Source organism: Lissotriton helveticus, chromosome 8 (assembly GCF_964261635.1).
Source record: "Lissotriton helveticus chromosome 8, aLisHel1.1, whole genome shotgun sequence".
Taxonomy (NCBI): Eukaryota; Metazoa; Chordata; class Amphibia; order Caudata; family Salamandridae; genus Lissotriton; species Lissotriton helveticus.
Window position 1 is genome coordinate 1,442,814,791 of NC_136069.1, and position 19,983 is coordinate 1,442,834,773.

The following is a 19,983-nucleotide window of genomic DNA, read 5'->3' on the forward strand; positions in this document are numbered from 1 at the left end:
GGTCCTGTTGTTTGGTGGTCCGTGTGACTCCATGCCCAACGCCTTGGACCTCACAGATGGTGCTGTACTTTGATTTATGCCTGTCACAATGTCATATTAGCCTCAAGTGGAGCTATGTTGGTTCTACAAGTTCTATCTTTGCAATAACGTTAATATCTTGTGCTCTTATTAATGTGAGGCCGTTGATCAAGAACACTATTGTGTTTCGAGAATTTGTGGAGGATAATCAGATATAAATAGCCTTTCTTACCGAGATCTGGGCTGATGCCTCTTCGGACCCATATCTACTGCTGGCCATCCCTACAGGCTACAAAAACATAAAATAGACAGAGCTGGGAATAAATGCGAGGGCATTGCCCTTATCCTCAAATCCAGCTTTAAGTCCTGTATTAAAGTAAATAAGGACTATAAGGACTGTGAAGCCTTGGATTTCAAAATTGAATTGTTTGACCAAAAATCCTTTACTAGAATTTTTATTTATCGTCTGCCCATATCCAAGGTCACTTTTTTAGATAACCTTGGCACCTTTTTAGCTCACACATTTGATCACCCCCATTTCACTGTGCTAGGGGATTTTAATTTCCATTTGGAAAAAATTGCCGATCCAGATAGAAATACACTTTTAGATCAAATGGACAGCGTGGAGTTGAGTTAACTTGTGATGGATTGAACCCACAATGCGGGACACTGCTTAGATTATATTTTTACTACCAACCCCCTTATAAGCTGTTACTGAGCTCTTCCTATGATCTGGTCTAATCATATGGCTATCTTTTTCGATATGCAATTGCCTCCAAAAAATCACTTTAACCCAGTGGGCGTGTACGGAGGACAGCCGGCGGCCGTCCAAACCATGCCCAGTCATAAATCACCCGCGCGGCGGCAGAATTCGCGCCGTGGTAAATGGGTTAAAGCACCCAGAGAACCCTATGTCAGTCACCTTTGGAAGAAAGTTGAGGCTAGTTCTCTTATCTTGACTCTTCTAAAAACTCTACCTAAGTGGTCCACTGATTTCGATAAAGCTACCACTTAATACCACTCTTGGCTTGACTCAGCTATGACACAATTAGGGCCCCCTAAACAGTTTCATCGATCCAGGAGAACACCTTCAGAACCATGTTTCAATGACACCCTGAGAACCCAGAAACAATGATGTTGCAAATTAGAGATGAAGTGGAGACGTGGATATAATGCAATTACTCAAACGGATTATAAGTCAATCCTTCAAATTTATAAAAATCTTATTCTCAAGGAAAATGCTTTACATTTTTCTAAGGAAATTACAGTGGCTAACAGATGTCCTAAAGCTTTTTTTACTACATAAAAGAACAAAGTTGCTACCTGCATCTGATATTAGTATTAGTCAAGATTTCTGTGACTCATTAGCAGAATCCTTCAAGCATGAAGTCAAGTCAGTCTATGACCTGTTTGTACAGCAGGATAACCATCCAGCCCAAACTCCAGCAGAACTCAAAAAGTTTCATTCAACTTCACTTGTTAAAATACAGGATCTCTCTAAATCAACCCCCCAGAACCTTTCTTCTTTCACCACTTTAACAGTCAAACAAACTACCAAAGCTATTGCTGCTACTAAATCCACTTCTCCATTAGACCCTTGCCCTCCTAAAATTATGCATATTTTAACAGAATTTATAGCTATTCCATTAACGGTGATCTTTATCTCAATGTTCACCACAGGACACTTTCCAACAGATTGGAAGAAAGGTTCTATACTTACTTTGTTAAAGAAACCTAACTTAGATGCTAAGGAGACCCTCAATTATAGACCGATATGAAGACTCCTGTTTCTTGCGAAAGTAATTGAAAGGACGATTAATACCTGTTGGAAAGTGGGTTATTGGTAGGGGCAAATGTAGGTCCACCACTGGCAATAAAACATGCAGTGCGCGCAATGAAATTTGTTTTATTTATTTAAATGTTTATTTACCTGTAAAACTCCGTAATCCATACATTACTTCCCCCCACCCTGCCCCTCCCCCTGCCCACGTCACCGCCCTGCAGAAACTCCTACTGCCGACCGCTACTGGACCTGGAGGGCTCTTCCCCTCTCAGATACTTATTCTAAGTTCTTGGGGTCATGCAGGTGGTCACATCTGACCTATGGGAGCAGGGTAACTCCTCAAAGCTATGACCACATCCTGTAGAGTGTGGCATTATTTTGTCCCAGAGTGCATCAAAACTTCCAAATCTATAATGGCTGATTTTCCAGCAAGGAGGTAAGAGCTGGCTAAACACACCCCTAGGATGGCTAATTTACTTAGACTCTTCCCCCTGCATTTGCTCACACCTTCCTTAATCCTACTATCTGCCTAAGGTGGGAAGTTCAGAGCTGCTCTCCCCTTTGAAGAGTATAGTTTACGACCACTCCGCCTGGCATGGTATTCCTATGGAACAGCACACGGCCCTGCCAGCAGAGCTGGTTAACCCCAGGGGCTCTTTATCACCTCTTCAAGGCAGCCTGGCTAATCCACTTAACTCTGATCAATCAGGGCAGACCACTGGAAGGCTGAATTTGGACCTACAAACAATAAAGTCTTATAACTTCTTCTATGTACATTTTAGAAGAAATTCAACAGTATGATATTGTTGGATTTATTAATACCATTCTGGGCCGTCTTGGAATGGGACTTCTATCACTCTCCTATAAATGGTTCTTAATCAATAACTTTCTACAATGTTAACCTATGTAACAGGGGATTTGCAGTGGGGAAAATGATGTGGGCCATTCTTCCAGCACCAGGACTTACAAAAACATATTTTATAAGTACTTGCCTTATATCTAAAGGAACCTCACCCCCAGGGCAACTAGGGAAGACTTTAGGGGTACTGAATAAGTAGAAATATTGCAGATTCTCAGTCTACAGTGCTCCTAGCATCAAAGTCGAATTTTAGCAGAACTTTACCACAATGTGGGGAGGGTAATGTGAAATTTCACTTTACCCAGGCATATACAAACTCATGTTATAAGGGTGTACCTTATAAATACCTAACCCTGCCATACCTAGGGGAGCTCCCGGGGGTCCCTAATATGCGCAAAACATTGTAGGTTATCCATTTTTAAGTGCCCCAAACCCCAAAGTCGAATTTGGGCATAATTTACTTTTTAAAAGTTGTCCTGGCACCCAGTGCTGCTTTTAAACTAACCTCAGGCTTCAGTAGTGCACACATGCAAGTACAGAAAAAGGCTGCTGGTCTCTAAACTGTCATGCCCCAGGGTGCTGGGGACTTCTAGGTAGTTTCAATCCCCCTGCCCTATTATATATTAGGCAATACCAAAGAGGATGATGGAGGGAGCGTTGGAGCAAATCAAACACTCACCCCCAGTACACTGATCTGGGTTTAACTCATCATAATTCTTTAGCTCACTCCACCACCCCAGTTCAGACATGGCCATATGCAAATCAGTCTGACCCTTTGCCTCATGGGAACAGTCAAGCCCGTACTGCCAAGCCATGTCTTCCCTGGACCGGAAACAAGCATCCTAGGACTGGTTTTGGATAACCCTGGGCGTAGTGGGGCTTCGCGAAGTTACGCGAAGTGGGCAAAAAACTACGCCCACCCACGCACTTCGCGTAGCCCCACTACGCGCCACCCGCCTCCCGGCACGATGACGAGCGGGAGTCCCGGGGACGCGGCGGACAAGGTAAGTGGTTTTATAATTCATTTATATATTAATGTAAGCATTTAGGGAGGGCGGGAGGGAGGCGGGTGGCGGGCAACTTTGCTACGCAAAGTGGGCTTAGTGTTGCCCATCATCATTCTTTAGCTCACTCAACCACACCGGTTCAGACATGCAAATCAGTCTGACCCTGTGCCTCATGGGACAAGTCCAGCCTGAACTGCCAAGACATGTCTTCCCTGGACCGGAAACAAGCATCCTGGGACCGGTTTCTGGCTAATCAGCCGTCATCAGACAGGCTAGCTTGAATCCAGAGGCAAAGTGAGGAAGGGACCCATGCCTGGGCATACCCTGCCAACTTAGGGCGAACAAAGCGATACCATAGGGGATGATGGACGGAGCGTTGGAGCAAATCAAACACTCACCCCCAGTCAACTGATCTGGGTTTAATCCATCATCATTCTTTACCTCACTCCACCACCCCAGTCCCTAGGTTTTCAGTCCAGGGAGGACCTGACTTGGCAGATCGGGCTGGCCTGTTCACATGTGGCACAGGGTCAAGACTGATTTGCATATGGCTGGGTTCAAACTGGAATGGCATGGTGAGCAAAAAAAACGATGGTTTTAGGCTCAGATCTCTGTAATGGGGTGAATGTATGACATTGTTCTGCATTCTTTCCATCAACTGCTCCCTTTGCATTTGTCACCCCTAGTGAGACGGGTATGCTCAGACTTGAGTCCTGTGCTCTCCATGCCACTGGAATCAAGCTATCCTGGCTGATGAGGGCTGAAAGCCTGTAACCGGTCCTAGGATGCTAGTTTCCAGTCCAGGGAGGACCTGGCTTGGCAGTTCGGGCTGGACGTTCCCCATGGACCAGTCCAGCCTGAACTGCCAAGACATGTCTTCCCTGGACCGGAAACAAGCATCCTGGGACCGGTTTCGGGCTAATCAGCCGTCATCAGACAGGCTAGCTTGAATCCAGAGGCAAAGTGAGGAAGGGACCCATGCCTGGGCATACCCTGCCAACTTAGGGCGAACAAAGCGATACCATAGGGGATGATGGACGGAGCGTTGGAGCAAATCAAACACTCACCCCCAGTCAACTGATCTGGGTTTAATCCATCATCATTCTTTACCTCACTCCACCACCCCAGTCCCTAGGTTTTCAGTCCAGGGAGGACCTGGCTTGGCAGATCGGGCTGGCCTGTTCACATGTGGCACAGGGTCAAGACTGATTTGCATATGGCCGGGTTCAAACTGGAATGGCATGGTGAGCAAAAAAAACGATGGTTTTAGGCTCAGATCTCTGTAATGGGGTGAATGTATGACATTGTTCTGCATTCTTTCCATCAACTGCTCCCTTTGCATTTGTCACCCCTAGTGGGACGGGTATGCTCAGACTTGAGTCCTGTGCTCTCCATGCCACTGGAATCAAGCTATCCTGGCTGATGAGGGCTGAAAGCCTGTAACCGGTCCTAGGATGCTAGTTTCCAGTCCAGGGAGGACCTGGCTTGGCAGTTCGGGCTGGACGTTCCCCATGGGGCACAGGGCCAAAACTGATTTGCATATGGCTGGGTTCAAACTGGAACGGCGAGCAAAAAAACGAGGGATTTAGGCCCAGAAATCTGCACTGGGGTGAATGTATGACATTGTTCTGCATTCTGTCCATCAACTGTTGCTTTTGCATTTGTCACCCCGAATGGGACGGAAATGCCCAGATGTGAGTTCCGTGCTCTGCATGCCACTGGAATCAAGCTATCCTGGCTGATGAGGGCTGAAAGCCTGAAACTGGTCCAAGGATGCTTGTTTCCAGTCCAGGGAGCACCTGGCTTGGCAGTTCGGGCTGGACTGTTCCCATGGGGCACAGGGTCAAGACTGATTTGCATATGGCTGGGTTCAAACGGAAATGGCATGGTGAGCAAACAAAGATGGATTTAGGCCTAGATCTCTGTACTGGGGTGAATGTATGACAATGTTCTGCATTCTGTCCATCAACTGTTGCTTTTGCATTTGTCACCCGAGTGGGACGGGTATGCTCAGACGTGAGTCCCGTGTTCTCCATGCCACTGCAATCAAGGTATCCTGGCTGATGAGGGCTGAAAGCCCAAAACCGGTGCTAGGATACTTGTTTCCAGTCCAGGGAGGACCTGGCTTGGCAGTTCGGGCTGGACTGTTCCCATGGGGCACATGGAAAAGACTGATTTGCATATGGCTGGGTTCAAACTGGAATGGCATGGTGAGCAAAAAAATGATGGATTTAGGCCCAGATTTCTGTACTGGGGTGAATGTATGACATTGTTCCGCATACTGTCCATCAACTGTTGCTTTTACATTTGTCTGCCCAAGTGGGATGGGTATGTATATATGTGCGTCCCGTGCTCTCCATGCCACTGGAATCAAGCTATCCTGACTGATGAGGGCTGAAAGCCCGAAACCGGTCCTAGGATGTATATTTTCAGTCCAGGGAGGACCTGACTTGGCAGTTCAGGCTGGACTGTTCCCATGCGGCACAGGGTCAAGACTGATTTGCATATGAATGGGTACAAACTGGAATTGCATGGTGAGCAATAAAATGATGGATTTAGGTCCAGATCTCTGTACTGGGGTGAATGTATGACATTATTCTGCATTCTGTCCATCAACTGTCGCTTTTGCATTTGTCACCCCGAGTGGGACGGTTATGCTCAGATGTGAGTCCCGTGCTCTCCATGCCACTGAAATCAAGCTATACTGGCTGATGACGGCTGAAAGCCTGAAACCGGTCCTAAGATGCTTGTTTCCAGTCCAGGGAGGACCTAGTTTGGCAGTACGGGCTGGACTGTTCCCATGTGGCACAGGGTCAAGACTGATTTGCATATGGCTGGGTTCAAACTGGAATGACATGGTGAGCAAAAAAACTATGGATTTAGGACCAGATCTCTTTACTGGGGTGAATGTATGACATTGTTCTGCTTTCTCTCCATCAACTGTTGCTTTTGCATTTGTCACCCCGAGAGGGACAGGTATGCTCAGACGTGAGTCACATGCTCTCCATGCCACTGGAATTAAGCTATCCTGGCTGATGATGGCTGAAAGCCCAAAACTGGTCCTAGGATGCTTGTTTCCAGTCCAAGGAGGACCTGGCTTGGCAGTTCGGGCTGGAATTTTCCCATGGGGCACAGGGTCAAGACCAATAAGCATATGGCTGGGTTCAAACGGGAATGGCATAATGAGCAAATGAACAAAGGATTTAGGCCCAGAACTCTGTACTGGAGTGAATGAATGACATTGTTCTGCATTCTGTCCATCAACTGCTGCTTTTGCTTTTGTCACCCTGAGTGGGACTGGTATGCTCAGACGTGAGTCCTGTGCTCTCCATGCCACTGGAATCAAGGTATCCTTGTTGATGAGGGCTGAAAGCCCAAAACCGGACAGAGGATGCTCGTTTCCAGTCCAGGGAGGATCTGGCTTGGCAGTTTGGGCTGGACTGTTCCTATCGGGCACAGGGTCAAGACTGATTTGCATATGTCTGGGCTCAATTTGGAATGGCATGGTGAGCAAAAAACGATGGATTTAGGCCCAGATCTCTGTACTGGGGTGAATGTATGACATTGTTCTGCATTCTGTCCATCAACTGTTGCTTTTGCATTTGTCAGCCCGAGTGGGATGGGTATGCTCAGACCTGAGTCCCATGGTCTCCATGTCACTGGAATCAAGCTATCCTCCTCGGAGTAGCCGTGCGCTATAGAAGCACCCCCTTAACATAACATTTCATAACATCCTGTCTGATGAGGGCTGAAAGCCCGAAACTGGTCCTAGGATGCTTGTTTCCAGTCCATGGAGGACCTGGCTTGGCAGTTCGGGCTGGACTGTTCCCATGGGGCACAGGGTCAAGACTGATTTGCATATGGCTGGGTTCAAAATGGAATGGCATGGTGAGCATAAGAACAATGGATTGAGGCGCAGATCTCTGTCATGGGGTGAATGTATGACACTGTTCTGCATTCTGTCAATCCACTGTTGCTGTTGCATTTGTCACCCTGAGTTGGACGGGTATGCTTAGACATGAGTCCTGTGCTTTCCATGCCACTGGAATCAAGTTATCCTGGTAGATGATGGCTGAAAGCTCAAAACCGGTCCTAGAATGCTTGTTTCCAGTCCAGGGAGGACCTTGCTTGGCAGTTCGGGATGGACTGTTCCCATGGGGCACAGGGTCAAGACTGATTTGCAGATGGCTGGGTTCAAATAGGAATGGCATGGTGAGCAAAAAAGCGATGGAATTAGGCAAAGATTTCTGTACTGGGGTGATTGTATGACATTGTTCTGCATTCTGTCAATCAACTGTTGCTTTTGCATTTGTCACCCTGAGTGGGACAGGTATGCTCAGACGTGAGTCCCGTGCTCTCCATGCCACTGAAGTCAAGCTATTCTGGCTGATGAGGGCTGAAAGCCCGAAACCGGTCGTAGGATGCTTGTTTCCAGTCCAGGGAGGACCTGGCATGGTAGTTCGGGCAGGACTGTTCCATGGGGCACAGGGTCAAGGCTAATTTGCATATGGCTGGGTTCAAACTGGAATGGCATGGTGAGCAAGAAAACGATGGATTGAGGCCCAGATCTCTGTACTGGGGTGAATGTATGACTTTGTTCTGCATTCTGTCCATCAACTGTTGCTTTGGCATTTGTCACCCCGAGTGGGACCGGTATGCTCAGACGTGAGTCCTGTGCTCTCCATGCCACTGGAATCAAGCTATCCTGGCTGATGAGGGCTGAAAGCCCGAAACTGGTCCTAGGATGCTTGTTTCCAGTCCAGGGAGGACCTGGCTTGGCAGTTCGGGCTGGACTGTTCCCATGGTGCACATGGTCATGACTGATTTGCATATGGCTGGGTTCAAAATGGAATGGCGAGTAAATAAATGATGGATTTAGGCCCAGATCTTTGTACTGGGGTGAATGTATGACATTTTCCTGCATTCTGTCCATCAACTGTTGCTTTTGCTATTGTATACTAAGGGCCTATAGGGGAGGTAATGCCAGTCACTGGGGTACCCCACCATACCATTGTGTAACCTAGTTTATGTAGGTGTTTTAAATGTATTCTAATGTGTGTCTTCCAGCATAGCACTGGCCCTATGTCTGGTTAGGCAGAGCCCAGAGTCAGCCAATATCAGTTATCACCAGTATCAATCAGCAAAATTTGGGGTGCCCAGGGCACAGAATAACTTTGGAACATAGCCCTCCCCCCAAACGAAAGGTGATGGGTTACTATTCTACACCCTGGTAGTCCTCATCAGCTAAGTGGAAAAACCTGGAAAGTCCATCTGTTTGCATGGGCAACCCCAGGTCTGTGTTCCACTGCAAAGTCCATTACCTGTAGGGAAATGGACCATCTTAACAGCTTGGGATTCTACCCTCTCATCTGCATGAGCTATCTGAAAGGTCTGTGGTCTGTTTGAACATGAAAGTGGGTCCCAAAGAAATATGGTCTCAACTTTTTCCAAACCGCTGCAAAAAACTCTCTCTCATTGGCACTCCACCTCCTCTCTCTAGGAAGAAGCCTCCTGCTAATAAACGCAACTGGTTGATCAAAGTCCCCTTCATTTAGCTGTGACAACACTGCCCCAATCCCTTTCTCTGAAGCATATGTCTGAACCGCAAATTCCTTTGTGTAGTCGGGGGCTAGTAGTACTGGTGCTAAACACATGGCTGCTTTCAGAGTGTCAAAAGCCTTCTGACACACTGGGGTCCAAATCAACTTTTTGGACCTCTTCTTGGAACTCAGTTCTGTTAGGGTCACCACAATGGTCGCATATGTTTTAACAAACCTTCTATAGTACCATGTCAGTCGAAGAAATGGCCTGACCTGAGTCTGGGTAACAGGAGTGGTCCAGTCTAAAATAGTTTGGATTTTAGCTTGGAGAGGTTGTACATAGCCCCCACCTACCAGGTGGCCCAGGTACACCACAGAACTCTTCCCTATTTGGCACTTGCTTGCCTTAATAGTCAGGCCTGCCTGCTGCATGGCCTGAAGCACTTCCCTTCGGTGGTTTAAGTGATCCCCCCAGGTAGAACTGTATACAGCTATATCATCCAGGTAAGCTGCACTGACCTCTTCAAACCCAGACAAGACCCTATTCACCAACCTTTGGAAGGCAGCAGGTGCATTCTTTCATCCAAAGGGCATTACCTTGAACTGATAATGTCCCTCTGTTGTGAAGAATGCTGACCTCTCCTTTCCTCCATCAGTGAGGGCAATCTGCCAGTAACCTGAAGTCAAATCAAAAATGCTCAGGTACTTAGCAGCCCCTAACCTATCAATGAGCTCATCAGCTCTAGGTATAGGGTGAGCGTCAGTCTTTGTGACTGTATTCAAACCTCAGTAGTCTACACAGAACCTTAACTTCTTGGGTCCCCCCCTAAGGATTTGGTTTATGTACCAGCACCACTGGACTGGCCCATGCACTCTCAGATGGTTCAATTACCCCCAGTTCCAGCATCTTATCAACCTCAGCTTTAATGCTGGTGCTTCCATGGTCAGACAACCTGTACAGTTTATTTTTGACAGGTAGGCTGTCGCCAGTGTCAATGTGGTGCACACACCACTCAGCGATGCCTGAGGTGGAAGAGAACAGGCCAGCAAACTTCTTCAGTACTTGCTTACATTCTCTGTGCTGCTGGTCTGTCAATTTGGGAGAGATCACAACTCCCTCCACTGACCCATCTTGCACATTAGTGGAGAGGAGGTCGGGCACAGGCTCAGTTTCCTCCTCCAAACCCTCATCAGTGACCAGTAACATGGTCATATCTGCCCTGTCACAGTGGGGTTTTAATCTATTCACATGCAGGACCCTGTGAGGGTTCCTGGGGGTGCCAAGGTCAACCAAATTGGTAACCCCACCCTTCTTTTCTAAGACTGGATAGGGCCCACTCCACTTATCATGGAGGGTCCTGGGAGCCACAGGCTCCAACACCTACACCAATTATCCTGGAGTATTCTCAGGAATAATAGCCTTTTGACCAAACTAGTGCTTCATGAGCTCCTAGATGGACTCCAGTTTCCTGTTTGCCTTGTACATGTACTCTGCCATTCTAGATCGCAAGCCTAGTACATAGTCTAGCACATTGTCTTTTGCTTCTTTAAGAGGCTTCTCTAAAGACTCTCTTAGCATGCTCAATGGCCTCCTCACAGGGTGTCCAAACAACAACTCAAAGGGACTGAAACAACCCCTTTCTGTGGCACCTCCCTGTAGGTAAACAGTAAGCATGGGAGGAGAGCATCCCATCTCCTCCTGAGTTTCTCTGACAACCCCTTTATCATGCCCTTCAGTGTTTTGTTGAATCTCTCAACAAGACCATTTGCTTGTGGGTGATAGGGGGTGGTGAACTTGTAGTTAACACCACACTCATCCCACATAGCAGTCAGATAGCTGGACAGGAAGTTTGTGTCCCTATCGGACACCACTTCTTTTGGAAACCCCACTCTGGTGAACACACCAAGTAGTGCTCTAGCCACCGCAGGATCGTCAATGGTCCTAAGAGGTATGGCTTCAGGGTATCTAGTGGCATGATCAACTACCACTAAGATATACCTATTCCCTGATGCAGGAGGTGGGTCCAGGGGACCAACAATGACCATCCCAACCCTTTCAAAAGGAGCCCTAACCACTGGCAGTGGTATTAGGGGAGCCTTTGTCTTGCCCTCTGCCTTGTCACTGGCCTGACTGGTGACACAGGAGCTGCAAAACTTATTTACCTTTTCAGACATATGGGGTCAGTAGAAATGGTTTAACAATCGGTTCCATGTCTTGTCTGTCCCAAATGTCTTGCCAAGGGGATATCATGACCCAAAGTCAGGATGAACTCTCTGTACTTCTGGGGCACCACCAACCTCCTGGTGGCCCCCTCCTTGAGGTTTCAGGCCTCAGTATAAAGCAGTCCATCTTCCCAGTAGAGTTTGTGAAACCCACTGTCACCCCCCTCCTCTTGCTTAGAAGCAATCTGCCCCAAGCTCTCAAGAGTGGGACAATCACACTGTCCCTTATTGAACTCCTTTCGGGAGGGTCCACCTACTCATGTCAGTTCTGCCAAATCTGACAGCTCTAGCAGGGATGGAGTCCCTCCCTCAGAGGCCAGATCCTGACCATTAGGGTTAGATTCCTCCTGCACCTCTGGAGTTCACCAGGCCTAGTGCCCTTGTCCTTGGATGCTGGGCCCTTTGTTCCAGGTTCCAAGTATCCAGCCCCTTCCTCCTTCTGGCTAGTGTGTGACCTGGTCACAGCACATAGCTACTCAGGGAGCTCCAATATTTCCATGTGGAGTTCTCTCTCCACCTATGACCACACAGAGGCTTCAAGATCATTGCCCAGTAAACACTGGACTGGCGGCACCTTTGACACAGCTACCTATATAGGGCCTGTCACCCCTCCCCATTCCAAATCCACCACAGACATAGGATGGAGTTTGGTAGTGATGTCTGCATATGTCACCTGGTGAAACTCATCAGGTAGCAACCTTTCTGGAGGCACCAGTTCATACAGGACCATAGTTACACTAGCCCCAGTGTCTCTGATAGCCTCATCATCAATTCCATTCACTTTATGCCTCTGCCTGTACTTGTCCATGTTTGGAGATAAGGCAGCAAGGGTTGCAATATTAACCCCACCCAGGGACACTAAGATTGCTTCCACCACCTGACTACCCCTCTCTGGGGCACCACTCTCTACCCCTACATTGACAGTGGCAATCTCTGCACCTCTGGGGCACCACCAATGTCCTTGTGGCCCACTCCAGTATGAAGCAGTCCATCTTCCCAGTGCCCTTGTATGCTTGCCACTTTTTTCCAGGGTCCAAGTGTATGTATCAGAAAAGAGTTTTGCGATTCTCAAATTGCGATTTTTAGCGAATTGCAATAAGAGAATCTCAAAATGCAATGCATGTAGGATTTGCTAAAAATTGTGCGAATCCTACATATTCCTTATTTGCGAATCGCCTTCCCATTCATTCCTACGGGCTAGAAAACAGGTTTACCCCCTTTCTGACCTTGACACACTGGATTGACTGCCCCCCATATCTTCGCCCACTGTACTGGCTCTCACTACATCAGTATCAGCCCCCTTGGTAAGTGATGTCTCTGAACTCTCCAATCATAACCTGCAGGTGTTAAGCTGGAATGTCGCTGGCTTGGCCTCTAAAGTAAACGACGAGGATTGGGTTTCCCTGGTTAACAAATTTGACAACTTAATGTTCCAGGAGACCTGGGCTACAGGGGATCTATACCTTGAGGGTTTTCAGTGTTTCAACATTTGTGCACCAGTTCCTGCATATGGGTTACCCTTGGGTGGCCTTTTTATTTGGGTCAACATTTTATCAGACTGGAGTATCAAAAATATTTCTACTAATAGTCCAAACTTCCAAGCCTTAATATATACACCGGGGGATCCATTTTGTTTGTTAATTTTTATAATAATGATTTCTTAAGTGTACTAAATACGAATATTGCCGATCTTTTTAATTTTGTGACAGACATGCAAATCTCATCAGGGAACCCCTCTCTAGCTGCAATTTGTCTGGGAGGAGATTTTAATATTAAGATCTCAGGGGCAAATATATCAGATACCGTTAATGCACCACACGTAAATCTGTGCAAAATGGGGACGGAATTAGCTGATTATTTGTTCAATTATGATTTATTAAATGGGATGGACATTGCAGCAATAAACCGAAATGATAACCATCTAATACCAACGTTCAGAGGTCGTGGCTGTGCTTCAATAATCAACTATGTCTTCATATCAGCCACGTTGGAAGTTATTTTAGTTAGGACGGAGGGAATACCCACTGTATTTGGGGATCATAATCCAATCTCGGCCACGTTCAGGGTCATTCCTATAGCCAACCTTAATGTAGAACCAGGAGCTCATAATTTAATACCCTCGACCGACAATTTAAGAATTATCTGGAAAGGTGTTGACAATAGCACTGTCTTCATGAACATGGTAACATCTTATCGATCACTTGTTGATACCTGCTTGTTGCCTATGGATGTTAATCCTGAGGTAGTAGTAGCCTTTGTACATCTATGCACAGGCATTAAACAAATGATCTCAAAACCCATGACCTCTAATAACCACAATATCAAGTGGTTTAACAGCGATTGTTCAAGGGCCAATAGAGATCTTTGTGCCTCCTTGGCATTAACACCAAGGGATGCAAGTCTTGTTAGATCACTGAGGAAACAATATAATAAAGTGGTTAAACATAGGAAAGATGAGGTTTTAAAAGATCAATGGCATAACTTGGCCAGTGCAGCGAATCTAAATAACACAAATGGATTCTGGCAATCTGTCAAAAATATGAGCTCTATGGGTTATAACCTAACTCCACTGAGCTGTAATATAACAAGTGAAGCCTGGGTAGCTAATTTTTCCAAAATATATACAGCTCCTGCTCAGAATGAGTTTCATATATATCTTCAAGCTGCTACACAAGTCCAGATATCATTAACTGAAGTTGAGGATGCTTTTGCCCAAAGTTTAGGCAATAAGGCCCCTGGCCAAGATGGGCTCTATATCAATCTTATTAAATACAATCCAGAATTCTGATCTCTGTTATTGCTTAATGTTTTTAAATAATTTAACAAACTCCCACAACCCCAGCACATGGTCATCTAGCATCATAGTCCCAATCTTTAAAAAAGGAGATAGGTCCAACCCTAGTTGCTACAGACCGATTTCCTTGATTGACAACACTTTGTAGATACTTGGGCTGGTTTTATTTAATAAGATCATGAGCTGGGCTGAGGACAAATGCATTTCAGATACATGTCAGCTGGGGTTCAGAAGTACATTGGGAACTGTAGAGCAATACCATAACTTAAATCTGATAATCGTTAAATATACCATAGCTCGTCAGTCCCCAATTTACCTGGCCTTTATGGATCTTACCTCAGCATTCGATTTTGTAAATAGATCACGTCTTTGGCAATGTCTTTTAAAGTATGGACAGGACGAGGCCTTAGTATATTTTTTGGCCTACTTACATAGGGACCTGGGAGCTAGGGTAAGGATTAGCAGGGACGGGGCAGTATCAGGGAATATCTTGATTGGCAGAGGGGTCAGGCAGGGAAGCATGCTGGCCCCTCTGCTTTTCATTTTCTACATTAACGAGCTGAATAAGGATCTGTCCAAATTGACTGAGGACGTCCCAATGATTAATGGCAATGTGTTACCTACTTGTTGTATGCAGACAATGTGGTCCTAATGCACTACATACTTTAGTTGGGGGCTTTGTGGATTTTATGAACAAGTTGGACCTTTGCACACATTTAAAAAAATCCTTTTTAATGAACTGCGGACCCAAAAAAATATTCTGTAAATGTAATTAATTCTGGCTCTGAAAAATGTATATGCACACGCTCTTTACCATATTTGGGCATGGTATTTTCAGATAACGGCTCCTGAGCTGCCCATTTGGCTCATAGCAGAAGTACATTTTTAAAAGCTACTAACTCAATTTTGTGTCTACCACAACCAAGAAGAACTGAGGTAGTGCTACCCCTGTTGAAAATATATAAAACTCAGTGCCTACCTAAGGCAGCATATGGAGCGGAAATATGGGGTCATGTAAATTGTAACAATATTTAGGTAGAAGAAAAAAGATTTTGTCAGAGAGTTTTGGGGGCACCAATAAGTTCTTCTTCTTTTGTTTGCCAGCATGAGCTAAAATGATCATTCATTGAGGATTATATTAGGACCTGTCCAGTGATCTTCTAGATGAAAGTATGGCAAAATCCAGCAGCTACGCTAACCAGAGATATCATAGTTGATTATCTTAATTGCAATACGGGTGGAGACATACCATGGTTAGCGGCTGTCAAGACCAGCTGTCAAGACCAGCCTGAGTACTGTAAAACTGTCACATATTTTCACAGATCCAGGAATCATAGCAGGCATTAATAAATAGACTATTCAGGGGGCTTGGTACGCTTACTATGGCAACTTGAGACGAGAGGGAGAAATCTTGAAACCCTCATATCTCTTAAAGGCGATTAATCACTGGGAACGAAGCCTGCTCTTTCGCCTTAGTGCTGACACCCTAACATATTTATTTTGCTTTCCCTTAGGCTCCAACTCTAATCTTGAGCAAATGGACACCCTGTTGCACCCCTGAAATATGCATGTGTGCAAATTGTGCGCACATACATGTCCTAAGGGCATATATGTGCGACATATGGTACTTTAAAAAAATCAAAACAGTGCTTTCTTTAAGAAAACTTGAAGTTGGTGGTAATTTGCAATTCCTTAAGGCAGAATAGCACATTTCTGGTACTTCCAGAATTGCATTTAAGGAATCGCAATTTGCAATTCCTTAATTGCATTTACAAAATAGAGAATCGCAAATTTTACAATTCTCTATTTTGCGATTGCCTTTTGGGAGGATACATCCCAAAAGGCTTTTTCCAATTCGCAAACGGGCCTATTCTGAGAATCTGCCCGTTTGCAAACGGGAAAAAGGCCCGTACTCCTGTCAAGGTCAAAAGCAACTCTCTCTCTCCAGGGAGGCAAGGGGAAGGGAGACAGATTTGCATCTGTTGCATTTCCAGGGACTTGTAATACATTTGCGAGTTCTAAAATGTTTGAAATCTGCGTAGTAGCTAAAGATAAAGTGTTACAGACCGTACAAAGGCATTTTTGGGCGAGTATAATAATCACAAAAACCGTGGTCCTATGGCGTGAACTGATGCCACAACAACTCCACAGAAACATAGGAAATAAGTACAGGTAACTTTCCAATTTTTAAAGAATCTTGCTCATGGAGTTCAAAACCTAGGCACATCATATTAAATTCCTGCAAAATAAGAATTATAGAATGCAGCAGAAAGGCTGTCACTTTCCCCTAGGAAAATATTTAAAGCATGTTCGGTTTGTCCAGAAACAATTCTGATAGTCTGAGTTATGCTGCTCACATCAGGTGGTTTCATTGTGCCTTGAATATTTTGTGTATGACCCATTCGTTAAAGTTAATGTGAGAAATAAGTGTGCCAGAGGCTTCAATATAACCAGCACACAATGTGCCCTAGCTTTCGACAAACGTATGATGAACAACAGATAGTCACAAGCTCTCTGTTTTATGGTCCACGTGGACGGCTCGGATCACATATCCGAACAATGTGAGCCTGAACTCTCATCAACCTTAACAACCCTTGCTTAAGGGAACAATAACATGTGAACAAAATCCTGTCATAAAACCAAAATAACCCAGCCTGTAAAACTGCAGGTGATTCATAGAGGAACAATTCCTGGTCTGATGCTTGCTTTTGGCAACCCCACAGCTCACCTTGTGCTTGTTTCAGTGCATATTTCAGCAATATCTGCAGCAGACATCACCCGCTCTCTTAAATTGCTCTAACAAAGGTCGGCGGCCTATTTTGAGGTTTGTTTATTGGATGAAATGCAGTGCTGTGCATTCTTGCCTGTGTGGACGAGACAGCCATAAACAAGAAACCTGCTGATTAGAGTCTCGTGAATCATACGGCAAAATCCATCACTGTCATTGTCTAGTGGGTGACGTAAGGACTGCAACTGAAAACACGTTTCCTATGTTTATTATTTTTTTTTTTTTGTTTATTCTACTATAGAAACAAAAACAACATTTACTCAATGAGTCTTTTTAGAGGTGTAAACTCGCACTACAGCATTGAGTATTTATAGTGCATAGTCCAAGTAGATCATATAAAAGAAATACATTAAAAATGGAATAAGATTATAGACAGCCCTTTCCATCAGTGAATATTATTGTGGTGTAAGTAAAAGAAGAAATTAAGGTTACAGCTTTGGGTGCAACTAAAATGATACAGTGAAATAAAGTGTTTAAAAATATCCTTCAAGTTAAAAAAAACTAAAAAGAAACTCGAAACATGTCAGGTACTGTTACTAGAGAAGATAAAGCAATGCTGTGGAAAAGGTGATACCAGCAGGGCTGTTTGTGTCCAGCGTGATATTGGGGCATATTATCAAGCCCATTATCGCCGCTCTATTTCCTGCCGCTAAAGCGGCGATAATTTTAACGCCGTTATTGATAATATGCCCCATAATCTTTAAGTATAATGGGTGAAATACACACAAGGTAAGTAGTCCTAAGGGTGCATATTATCAAGACAGGCGATAAAGTTTTCGCCGTTTTAGCGGCAGAAAACTGCCGCTAAAACGGCGATAATGGGCTTGATAATTTGCTCTATGGAAATCCAATTGAAGCCCATGTTAGATGTCCTTCACATTTAACATGGGCTTCAATTGGAATTCCATAGAGCATAATATCAAGCCCATTATCGCCGTTTTAGCGGCAGTTTTCTGCCGCTAAAACTGCGATAATATTATCGCTTGTCTTGATAATATGCCCCAAGGACCCTTAGCAATATGTCTGTAAATCATGTACATTGACTAATGATTTAAGATAGACAGCCATTGGCAGGCCTACATCATGGGAAACTACCTCGTGCCTGGCATATGTTTGTGATTTTGAACTGTTCAACTAAGGATTGTATTCACAGCACAGACAGATTGTTGCTGTAGGATGAGAATAAATATCAAATTGCAGACTTAGTTTTCTTTCCCTTTGTTTCCTACAGGGAATTCATTTTACTATGTGATCAAATCCGTTTTACTACACAACCGAAAGGTATGAGTGTATTCAGGATAATGTCCACAAATCCATTATGCCTTCTTCAAGTAGGGGTAAGTTAAGGAGTGCAATATTTGGGTCAGTCACTGGCATTTTTTAAGAATACGAATGAAGTTGTTGCTTTGTGGGTGGCCGCCGCATTGGAATGCTCACTTTTGCTTCAGGTTATAGGAATCCCATATTTTTACACCCAACCTACAATTACTAGTGAAGAAAATGAATCATGAAGCATTGACAAAGCAAATCGGTGTGATTTCTTAAAAGATATATTGGCATTCAGAAGTTAATGCCCTTGGAAAAATCCAATCGTCATTGTTTCGAAGTCGTGTGTAGCTGTACCGATTGTTACTCATACATTATCATATGTAATCTCACTATGTTTTTTGGAAAGTCCAATGGGTTTGACGTTTCTGTGGTGAATGCAGATACCAGGATACATATAGAGACACCGAGTGTGCACAGACACAGAAATATGTAGAAGCACATACTGTGCATGCACAAAGACATGGACACACAAGTGGAGAATCCTCCATTATCAAGTAAAGTTTCATAGACACTGCATACGAACAAAAATTCAGTATACTCTGTTATAATGATGCTCCAAGTCATGTGTGCACAACATATGTCCAAGAGAATCGGATACTTGCCAGCATTTCTGGACAACTGCTGACTGTCTAAATTAGCTTTATTTAGATTCTTTTTAAGTGTATATCTATGTTATATATCTACCAATGACCTAAGTGAATGTAATCACAATGACATGATATTGCTACATCCCAGGTTAGAGGTTATCCATAAAGGAAGTCTATTATTATGTTTTCCTTTACTGGAAAGAAGCTACCTCTTTGAATTCACTCCAATCCACACATCAACATGCCCAACAACATATGGAGTACTAAAAACGTATTCCCACTCTACAACATTTATGTACTTTTGGAAGGAAAATAAATTACAGCAAAACTACACACTTTGACTGTCTGCGAGGTGTGGCAGTTTTGCCCACACAAGAGCAGCTTGGATCCAGCAACATGAGGCCTAGTCAAAGACATAGGGCCTTATTAAGAGCATCTGACAGCGGTTGCAGTGGGAGTGGGACCACAAGACAAGTAGTCGGAGTTCCCACCCACCAGATTATGATGCTACCGCTGTGAAGGTGGTCGCAAACATCCCTTTTTCTGCTGCACCTTGTGCTACTGCCCAGAAAAGCGCTGCAGCACAAGTCGCAAAAAAAGAGTTGTTTCTAAGCATCCATGCACCGTGTGCCAGGAACTATGTGGTGCCTGGCACACGGTGCATGGATGTTTGGGAGGGAACCTCATGTTCCCCCCTGGCCACATAGCAGAGGCCCACGGGGAGTGGGGGCCCTGCTAGTGACCCCCAAAGTCCCTTTCCAGGAGCCATGAAAAGGCAGTGGGAAATTGACAGCATAATCCCTACGGCAGTGCCTGCACAGACACCGCCCGCATTGTTGTAGGGATTACGTGCTGATTGATGGACTTATAGGCTCCTTGAACCTATTGGAGGTGGCGGTCTGTCCCGCAGACCACTGCAGCCCAACCTACTGCATCATAATTCGGCAGTCAGACCGCTATTCTGGATGCCGGTGGGACTGCCCGCCAATGGCACTTTGCCGGTGGCGGTCCTACCAACATCATAATAAGGCCTATAGTGTGTGACAAGCAAGGCA